This window comes from Olea europaea, unplaced genomic scaffold (assembly GCF_002742605.1).
Source record: "Olea europaea var. sylvestris unplaced genomic scaffold, O_europaea_v1 scaffold273, whole genome shotgun sequence".
NCBI lineage: Eukaryota > Viridiplantae > Streptophyta > Magnoliopsida > Lamiales > Oleaceae > Olea > Olea europaea.
Genome location: NW_019245723.1, coordinates 14,635 through 26,431, shown reverse-complemented (window position 1 = coordinate 26,431; position 11,797 = coordinate 14,635). Strand labels below are relative to the sequence as shown.

The window sequence follows — 11,797 nt, the reverse complement described above, 5'->3', positions numbered from 1 at the left end:
CAAGGGAGAAATTAGTATTGAAGAAGAGGTTAAGACGAATAAACTACAATTTTGAGGTTTAGTTTTCAATTATATGAAGTTAATTATTAAATATTATATAAAATAGAAAATGAGGTACTTGATTGTAATTTGGACTTAGTGGAGCACTAAGTAACATTATATGGAACTCATTTTTAGTTTATACCTGCAAAACCCTAAACTACTGATACAGAGGAGGAAAGAAGGAATAAGGGAAGAAAATAGAAAGAAAAAAGAAAAAGAGAAAACCTAGCAACGTTGCATTTCTCCACCCTCTCAGAAACAGTGCTGGGTTTATAGAGTATAAACTGGAAAGAAAAGGAAAAGAAAAAAGAAGAAGAAGCAAAAACGGCGAAATGTTCGGTTGAAAATTGAAGATCCGACACATATCTTATACCATCTTGTGTCGTGTTTGACACGGGTACTCCAAAAATTTTGAAGAGTCCGAGCAAAAAGTTTCGTACTATTGTGGCTCATAGGTCTCTTTGGAGTAATATCGTGGAGCTTGGGAGATACTATTCATTACTGTGGTTGATTATGGGTGATTTTAACAATGTGCTTAAATTTGATTAGAAGTGTAATGGAATGGATGTTACATTGTACGAAATTAAAGACTTTGAGAATTGTTGTCTTAATGTAGACTTCACGGATTTGAAGTTTATTGGATGTTTTTACATGTGGACCAACACCACGGTGTAGAGTAAAATAGATAGAGCCATGATTAATGACATTTGGATACAATTGGGGATTCATAGCATTTCTGATTTTTTACCTTCGAGATGCCTCTCAAATCACTTTCCTTGCATTGTATCACTTTTGCAACAAGATGATAGTAAAGGAAAACCTTTTAGATTTTTTAACATGTGGAAGGAACGTGAAAATTTTCTTGACCTTGTTTGAAATTGTTGGAGCAAAGAGATGGTGGGAACTAAACAATTTACTTTTTGTGAAAAGCTACAAAGTCTTAAAGGAGTACTTAGGAGGCTCAATGATGAGCACTTCTCACATATCTCCTCTCAGGCTAAAATCGCTTCTAGAATTTTGAAAGAGGCGCAAGTGGAATTGCAAGGTAACCCTACTAATGTTTATCTTCAATGTGAGGTGCTTAGATTGAGGAAAGATGTAGTGATGCTTGGTGAAGCAAAAAGAAGTTTTAACTACCAAAAGGCTAAGTGTACTTATCTAAAAAATAGTGATAAGTGCACGCATCTTTCGTTCGTGATTATAGGTTGATTGCATGTTGCAATGTGTTTTACAAGGTCATTATAAAGATTAATGCTTCTTGATTGGGACCTATACTTGGATCCATCATTGACCAAGCACAAACAGCATTTGTAGAGGGAAGAAGCATAACAGAGAACATTCACCTAGCGCAAGAGCTTTCGAGACAATACAATCGAAAGAGAATTGCCCCAAGGTGCCATATTAAAATTCATTTAAGGAAAGTATATGATTCGATGAACCAGGATTTTCTCAAAAGCATGCTAGAAGGTTTGGATTTTCCTACTAAGTTTATTGGTTGGATTATGGAATGCATTTCTACTCCTACCTATTCCATTGCACTTAATGGTAGTCTTCATGTCTTCTATAAGAATAGAAAAGGGCTTAGACAATATGCTATCTCCATTCTTGTTTGTGCTTTATATTGAATATTTTTCGAGAATGTTGAAAGGTGATGCCGAGAATAGAGATTTTTATTATCACCCTAAATGTGGGCTGTTAAAGATCACTCATCTAGCATTTACTGATGATTTGATGCTCTTTGCTAGAGGTGATTATATCTCAGTTAGGATTTTTATGAATTGTCTTTCTAAGTTTGGAGAAGTATCGAGACTTAGATTGAATGCTAGCAAATCTAGCTTGTATACAACAAGTATTCATGGGCAAGAATTGCAGGATATCGTTGCAATGGCCTACATTCTGAAGGGTTATATTCCGTTTCGATATTTGGTTATCCCACTTGTGGCCAAGAAACTAAAAATCAGATAATATGAAGTGCATCTTGAAAAAGTTTCAGCTTACATTTGTGCTTGGACAAGGTCCTTACTATCTTATGTGGGTAGGGTAAAACTTATTAGAGCTGTGCTACAAGGTGTAAAGTGTTTTTGGCTCTCTTTATTTCCTATTCCTTCTACAGTAGCATCGACAATTGTGAAGCTTTGTCGGAATTTTCTTTGGTGTACCAAAAAGTCGTTGGTTCTATAGAGTACCATTTGCTTGTCAGAGGTGGAGGGAGGCCTTGGCTTTAGAGATATAAAAAGTTGGAATCCAGCTCTGCTAGCTAAAATTCTTTCGAATACTCATGCTAAGAAGGATACATTATGGGTTAAATGGGTTAACCAAATCTACCTCCAAGGGAATGACATTTTGGATTGAACGAAAAGGAAAAATGATTCTCTGTTGGTTAAAAGAATGTTCAAAATCAAGGACAACATTGCTGGCAATGACAGAAATGTTGGAATTGGTTCAAAAATTAACCCAAAATTGTTTAAGTTTAAAACTGGGAAAATAAAAAAGTGTGACTTCGTGTCAACTTCGGTCGAATGTTCGGACTTGATTATATGTTCAAATTACAAAAGTAAATAGACCAACTTATTCTACTTGTCAAGTAGATCGTTGTGGTATATTTGGAATCTCGAAATCAATTCCAGATGAATGAGAAATTGCGGTCCAAATTTGAAAGAATGAAGTGTTGCAACTTTTTGAAATGAAGTGTTGCATATATAGGACCCCTTGGATGTGTATTTGTCATTCCAATTCATTCCATAATTCCATATTATTCATTTCATGTTAAGTTACATAAAACACTTTGTAGAACTGATTATCTTTTGCATCAAAATCATTGTTATGGTAGAGAGAGAGAATTTCGTTCGAGTTCGTTAGTCGAAGCCATTTGGAGTGCTCCTATGGCTTGACGTGATCGTTGTATCTTGGGAGATGATTGTCGAAATATAGTTAGCACCGATGCGGGGCAAATTCATCTTAAGAAAACAGTGCCAAACACTTGTCTCAGCCAAATTCATCACTTGCATCTTTTTTCCTTCATTTTCTGATTTCTTTTAATTATGATTTGATTTCATAAACTGATTCATATTATTTACATGTTTGTTCTGCGAGGTTTGATTCAAAGAATAACTTGCTTTCATTCAAGAATCGAAAAAGATGAATCCATATTCATACATTCGGATTCGGTAACTATTATTGTTTTGCTTCTCAAATTCTATTTTGGTAAGTCGAAATTACATTTTGATTTCACGCAAATAAATGGTATACTTTTATGAATATAATACGTACATAATCGGTGTATTCCCCAACATTCTTAAGATGAATTTATTTTTGTGCTTTTTATATTTTGTTAAGTAAGTTACATGACTTGATTATGTGGCTTGATAACATATAAAATCTATTTTATATGCCTGACTATGGAATTATACATGTATGCATGTGTGAGATTTAAATTTGTTATTGCATGAATTATTTACTTTTCACGCCATTTTAATAGTTATGCTCCATTGGGTATAATTTTGATTAAGTCTTATTCGTTCACGTATCGATTGAATTCCAAGAATTCAGTTTGTTTAAAAGATTTAATTATGAAGGGCTTGAGTTATTTTGTCTTCAAGCCATGACAGTTTAATTTTCAAAGCATTATATCTATTCATTTTCTTAAAATATGGTGAATGGCATGCGAATAGATGCTTACATGAAATTATACATTGAGAGAATAATGATAGTAAAATATTCTCTAATTTGGGTTTGTTAAAATGCAACAAATTCGAGATTCAAGATAATGAATAATTTTGGTCTTGTTTTACCTTATGTGGGCACTTCTTTGTATGAATGGTTGTACTCAAACCAATGGTCATTAGTGGCAGAAGGCTGCCAAACCAAATTTAACTTCTTCCATCCTTCTTTATTTAACAATGGGCTTCGGAAACATGTGGGTGACCATTTTTCATATATGTTGGCTGTTGCTATTGGTTTTGGAAGCGCATGCGCAGTTCCGGCCACTATTTAATTTAATTAATTGTGGTAGTGGCAATTCATATTGTGATGATGAGATTGCAATATCATGGAAGTGCACGGACTCCCTTGAGACATTGATATTCCTATAGATGGAATACATTTATACAATGGATGTATAAAGAAATGGATATCGTTAGGGCTAATTCGAGCCAAACAACGAATGGATAAAAAGGAGAAAAGTTACTCCTAACCATTATACATGTATAAATGTTGGAAGAATGCCAACTATTTGTTGAAAGTATATGAATTTTCATGACTATACCTTTTATTGGAATATGGAGAATTACACAGTAAGTTGGTTAATCTCATATCGTGATGAAACTACACTAATTTTAATTGGTGATAGTAGCCTCAATTAATTTCATAAAATTAAGTGAGATGATTTAAGTGGATATCATTATTGAGTAATGAGAATTAAGCCACTCAATTATTTGAAATTTTAGAAAATTGTGTAGAATATTATGAGATCAATTTAGATGAAAAGGTACGTCCTTTCATATGAAAAACCATGACTTTTGGTATGATTAATTTTCCAATGGGTGTGTCTCTTTATAGAGATTAATTCAAGAGGTGTGTCCTCTTGTAGGATTGTGTTTTTTGAGAACACAACTTTTCAACCGATGATTGAAAAGAAACTGTCATGTGAAATGTCACAAATGTGATAAGTTGCATCTATTTGAAGAAGTTGAAATGCTTAACCCTCTTTATTGCTGAATTTGACTTCAATCATGAAGCCAATTAAGTTGGTATATGCTTGGAAAGCATTGTTGGTCTATGTGATGGCCTTTATTTAATTTGGATGATCAAAATTAATTAGATTGAAGTACGTTATATGCAAGTTGACGACCAATATTTTGAAAGTACTTAGACTTTCACGAAATACTCGATACAGATATTATCTAAGAGATAAATGAATTGAACTATGAAAGAGTTGATGAACTCTATGTTCAAGTATAATCTAAGAATGTGTGGGGTTAAACTTAATGCTTGTGAACTTGAAATGGAAAGTTCAAAACTTGTGAATGCAACATTACTAGATTGCATATGTATTCCTAATTGAGAAATTGTGGGGGTAACTCAGTTTAACAGTTACGTTTGCTTCTATCTTATAATCATATAATGATACATATGAAGGTGGAAAGATAGAAAACCCATATACTAATTATAAGGATGATATACACTAAGTCTAAAGTGGATTAAATGGGTTGTAAAGCCGATTATGACGTTTGTTTAGACATGCAAGAACAATTGGAATATATGAAGAATATTCATAAAATTCAAATGCATGGTAATATTTCAATGATAATATTAAATACCCATGATTTTGAAATCCACTAGTAAAAATGATTGACTAGTGTAGTGTTTGATAGAAATCCTCCAACCGAGTTTGAAAATTGATAAAGCTTTAGATAAAGCTAATGAGGCATATAGCTTCATGAGAAGATTTTTTGGTGACGACAATTTGTATCTATCAAATGAATCGATCATTGGCTAGTTATATTTGATAAGATATTAAGTCACAAGTAATGGTAAGTCTAGACGTATAAGTTATAGATATAATACTGTTAAGCAGTTGATCTCAATGATGTAAACTTGTGGTACCTTTAAAAAGATTTACTAAGAGAGATCAAAAATACTACATATCGAAGGGAATGGGGTAAAGCCTACTATATTAGAGTCCTTGTAATAGTAACCCTACCTTGTTGACTAGAGATCCAAAGATCTTGGTTCAAAGGGACAACTAAGTTATGAGGATTCCATGAAACACTAAGAAAAATAATTTCCTAACTCATTCCTATGACATTAAAGTGCTTTCTGTAGAGTTGCAAGAGATTAAGATAATTTTTTAATGGTTCCTATATCTTGATTAAGTCAAGTGGAGTAGGACAGAATACTCTTAATAGGAGGTCACCTATGTGAGTGTGAAGTGGGGCCGCTTCAATGAGAATTATTCAAGGCTTGAATTCTTTAAACACTCGCAGAACCAAGAAGGGTTCATGGCCAAAATGAACCAAGTCATGAGAACCATGATCGGTTTAGGAAAAACATTTGTGTGAGTATCATTGTCTTGACTTACACTAAAGGCTGAATGGTTCAAGATATCACATTCACCAATTAGCCGAGTAAGTTCGATGGTATTTCACTACGGGAGGTTCAAGGCCAGAAGCTACTATCCCCGATGCAGTGGCTTTCCACTCTCTCTACTTGTATCACATCATAGCATTACATTTGCATACTCGAATTTTCATTCATGTGGGGGATTGTTGGAATTGGTTCAAAAATTAACCGAAAATTGGTTAAGTTTAAAACTGGGAAAATGAAAAGGTATGACTTCGTGTCAACTTCGGTCGAATGTTCGGACTTGATCCGATAGTCAAATTATAAAAGTAAATAGATCAACTTATTCTATTTATCAAGTAGATCGTCGTGGTATATTTGAAATCTCGAAATCAATTCCAGATGAATGAGAAATTGCGGTCCAAAGTTGGAAGAATGAAGTGTTACAACTTTTCGAAATGATACATGTTTGAAATGAAGTGTTGCAACTTTCTGAAATGAAGTGTTGCAACTTTCCATGAAAAATACTGGATTTGGGGTGTGTCCCTTCATCCACAACCCTTCATCTTCTATATATAGGACCCCTTGGATGTGTATTTGTCATTCCAATTCATTCCATAATTCCATATTATTCATTTCATGTTAAGTTACATAAAACATTTTGTAGAAGTGATTATCTTTTGCATCAAAATCATTGTTATGATAGAGAGGGAATTTCGTTCGAGTTCTTTGGTCGAAGCCATTTGGAGTGCTCCTATGGCTTGACGTGGTCATTGTATCTTGGGAGATAATTGTCGAAAAATCGTTAGCACCGATGCGGGACAAATTCATCTTAAGAAAACAGTGTCAAACACTTGTCTTGGCCAAATTCATCACTTGCATCTTTCTTCCTTCATTTTCTGATTTCTCTTAATTATAATTTGATTTCAGAAACTAATTAACATTATTTACATGTTTGTTCTGTGGGGTTTGATTCAAAGAATAACTTGCTTTCGTTTAAAAATCGAAAAAGATGAATCCATATTCATGCATCGGATTTGGTAACTATTATTGTTTTGCTTCTAAATTTTATTTTGGTAAGTCGAAATTACGTTTCGATTTCACGCAAATAAACGGTATATTTTTATGAATATAATATGCACATAATCAATGTATTCCCCAACAAGAAATGACCAAATTGCTGGAAATGTGCTCTTAAATTGGATATATGCTGGAGCGTTTTCTGTCCAGGCAGCCCGTGATTTCTTTCAGCCGAAAAGGGTGAGATAAGGGGCTGAACAACAGAGGTTTGGAGACATTTTATCACTCCAAAATATGCTTTTTATGCTATGGTTGGTGCCCAATCAAAGCTACTCACAAAAGTTAGGTTGCCATAACTTAAAATTGATATGAAATGTGTTTTTTGTGAGTCACATTTTGAAAATGGACAGCATTTATTTTTTAAATGTTCATTCACCTCTAGCATATGGATGAAGATCAAAACTTGGATGGAGATTAAGAGATCGATGACTATAATTCCTAGTTCTTTTTAGTGAATCAAGAAAGAGGCCCGAGGGACGTCTTGGTAAAGTAAATCTAAAAGAATTGCGATTGCAAGTATTGTTTACCATTTTTGTATGGCACGGAATAGGAAGGTTTTTGACGAACTTAGTCCGCACGTGGATAGGATAGTAAGGCGAATTAAAACACACGTGTACAAAGTTATGTTTACTTTATGCCCGCACGTGTTGATTTATTTTGTCTTTGGCTTTGGGATTATAGTTCCTATCATTTGTACATCTTTTCTTTTGTTTGCTCGGGTATGTCCGAGGTAGTTGTATTTTACTCGTTGTCTAATTGCCTAAGTATGCCCAATGTACTTGTACAAGAATTTTGATTAATAAAATTTTACATTTACAGATTAAAAAAAATGTATATGTGTCTAGATGTAGAAATGTTTTAGATGAAGTGAGTCAAAAAAATTTGAGTTATTCTCTCTCTCCTATTTCCTTTTTTTTTTTTAACTCATGTTTGTTTTTTTTTTCCTCCTATTGATCCAAATTTAAGTCATAAACAAAACTCATGAAATATGATGTAGGAAGTCGATTCATTTGACATCAATTTCACGTGTATTGAAAACTTATTATTTGTCTGACATGTAGATTGCAATTCATGGAATACATTGAAGATGCTCTAAGCACCCGTCTACCATGACCACATTATCTCATGATTAAAAGAACATCCCAACTTCATTTCACAATGTAATTCCCACAAATGATGTAATGCTTTACGTCAATGGAGTTGAATGGCATTACTTTTTTTTTTTTTTTACAAGGTGTCCAATTCTTGACTAATCCTTGGGTCTGTGATCCAACCCCTCTTCACACAGTCTAGTTAATCGCGGGATGTGCCTCCAACTAGCCAGGGTCCGAGCCCTCCCCAACTTGATCTGCCAAAGTGCCTAGCAAGCCAATTCAAGTTGCACCTTGCCTTCCAAGAATAATTGAATGGCATTACTTGAAAAGTCCTAAGATGGTTCCTGTTTAACCTTGATTATACATCTACTACCATCAAACTCTACTGTTGTGCAAAAATGGGGTACTAGAACAGTAAAAGACGAGATTGACAAAAAAATATACTGTAGTGGTTCGTATGCTTGAACAATTGAAAAGATGCCACACGGAGAATGCAAGATCAAGTGCCCATGCCATGACAAACGGCTTCAACAGCCTTCTATACATTAAGGAAAGTCAGTACTCGGAAGAATAACAGCGTAAAGAAATTACCTTTTTTACTACAATTGATATTGGAGGGAACCAGGACCCATCAGGGTCCTACTTAATTTCCTTCAAAAGTTATCCCAAGAAAGTTCGTAGAAATACAAATTCACTGTTCCAATAGAATTGAGCACAAGATTATATAGTATGCAAGCTACACCAAAAGTCTCGTGATAATCAAACTAGATATATTAAAAACTCCACAGGGTTTAAGAGTAGGGTGTGATATACTGGATAATGCATACGACATGGGAGGCAGCGATAAGAGTTGAATATTGCAGCCAAGCATTTAAGTAGAAGCCTCTGTTTCGAGGCATACTCTCATGGGACCTTTCTCTTCATTCTGGGTGTTGACTAACACCCGGTTCTCTTTTGCCTCCACTGAGCATCTCTTGTAAGGTTTGAAACCTGTTCGGATAGCTTTGAGTTTTGCACGTCCAAGTTCCTTACTCAGCCGTTTATCTTCCTCGTTTTCACCAATCAAAGAAGTATTGTTTTCCATTTCTTGGTTGTGCAAAAAGGCACCACATGTCTTAACACTACGGTCAAGCTGCAATCCATGTTCATTTTTCACCTCTGCAGTTTCCTTATCATTATCGTTCATTCCCTTATTCTTTAAATCATGCAGAGGGGAAAAACTGTGGCAATACATCTCTAGTGAAGAGTGCCCAAAAAGCCATTCGTCCCTGCTCGTGTATTTAAAGAAAAATAGGAAAGCAACAATAAAACAAATGAGGAAAACATAAATTGACAAGTCTTCTTTGGAAAACAAAATTTTCCATTTACCTCTCTGGATACTTCCTTCCAAGAATTATTTACAATTACGGTGCTTCTAGTATGTATGCCGATTAGTGGAGTCACCTGACAAATGATTTACATCAAGTTTTGTTAACTCTTCTTCGTCTTGCACATGCTTCTCCAGAGCATCACCCTCTACTTCACTGCTGGAAGGAGTGTTGGATCCACATGAAGAACGGTTTACGCTTTTTCTGCTCTTCAAATTGTTAGAATCATTCAGCTCAGCTGCGTCAACAGCGTTTTCAGTTTCATTAACAGTCAACCCAGTATTTAACTTTGCACCTTTACTTTCATCAGAATCTGACGATGACAGAGTTGGTGACTTTAAGCAGAATGCTGCATTTGGAAAGCCTCAGAGAAATCTTGTTCTAGTTGTTGACCTCCTAAGGTAGGATCATCAGTTTTTCTCTTTCTTTGCTTATCTGCTGCTCTAGCTTGAGTGGAATGGATTGGAGATGAAGATACAGATGCAGGAGAACCAATAAATCCAGGTTGAAATGGTGAACACAATGGAAGTAAGCCACGGGCTGCCCACCATGTGTTGCAGCTGCTACTGTAGGTGCAACAACTGCCGCCATACTAGGAGCTGAATTTATCTGCCTTTGTTTAAATCCTCCGGCTGTGCCTACTGGGTAGTCTGGTGGAACTACCATTTTTGTACATGACCACAAAGTAGATGCAAAGCTAGCCGCAGCATGGGCTGCCGGATTTTGTAAAAGAGCAGATGCAATCAGGCTTGAAAATGTAGATGACATGTTCAGATACGACTCATAATCATCTTGGTTCTGGATCGGGGTGAGTGTTGGGTGGAAACTTGGAAATGGTTTACTTATAGAAGATGTTGTATTGTTATGATGTTCAGAAGTAGCAGACAAGGGCGAATTCATTAATAGGTTTGGATGTCCAGGAACTCCGCTAATATGATGAAACATGGATACCGGATATGAAATGCCTGCAGAAACGTTTTCTGTATTCATTGTTAAGGTCCCATCAACAATATGCACAGGGACATGTACATCGTTGGATGGCAAAGCATTAACATGTTCAGTCTGATTCAGCTCATTTGTTCTTTTTTCATGCATAGATTTCTCCAGTAAAAGGTGACAACTCCCAAAATTTGTGGGGTTACATGAGTTATTGTCCTGAAACAGTTGTTTTCATCAGATTCATCCATTTGATGTCCCTTCTGATCAATAGTAACGTGTGATTCAGTTTGTTTCATCCAGATTATTTGCCTCTTTCGAGAATGGGATAAATTCCGTAAAAGTGCACAATTGTCCTGTTGAAATTGATGCTGGTGAGGAGTTTTTGATTTATGAACATGGGATGGAACGAGGATCCGTCTTTTGAAGTGTGAAAACCTCACAGCTACTATTGTCATCCTGGTTTTCCTTAGTGTTACCCACGTTTCCATTATCATCAGGTTTCTGGCAGAACACGGTAATAGAGGGAGAAACACACTATTATTAATAAGGGAATTTGGTGAGATGGCCAGGTTGCCCAATAATTAAGAATAAATGGCCTTTGACCAAAACAAAAAAGAGGAAAAAAATCAGGTAAACTCTATTCTCCCAAATTCAAGAATCAACGTCTCTCTTCTTCTTCCTCTTTGTGGAAATCTCACAAAATCTACTACAAATTTGTGGAAATTCATCTTCTTTCCCTTATCATCTTCTTCAATTTTAAGTTCTCAAAATTACAATCACATATTTTCTTTTATTCAATAACAATTCTTTCTATTCTAAAATTATGTTCTTTATTATATTATTCACTTATTTTGGGTATCTTTTGAGTATTTGAACAAGGGTTTGGTTAACATATCATTTACATTGAAAAACTGCATTTACATTCAAAGAAAGAGAGAAATATGTTCTTAAAAATCCCATCTTTGTGGTATTTTTATTATTAAATATAGTATTAAATAATATTTAGTTGGTATTATTTTCGTATTTAGTGTGTGTTTTTTGTTATCCGCAACCATTGAATGCAATAACACTCCAAATGCTATTTGAAATATAGAATATCACTCCAGTCGTTATTTGTAAAGTAAAACAACACTACAATCGTTATCTACTATAGTTTGATTTTTTTCAATGAAATGACTCTAATAATGAACTCACTAACGTATATAACACAAAAGA

At 34.8% G+C, this 11,797-nt stretch overlaps 1 pseudogene; it reads right to left on the bottom strand.

The window, feature by feature from the left end:
* Positions 1–7,173: 7,173 nt before the first annotated feature.
* On the bottom strand, positions 7,174–11,298 carry LOC111383644 (annotated as a pseudogene).
* Positions 11,299–11,797: the final 499 nt, after the last annotated feature.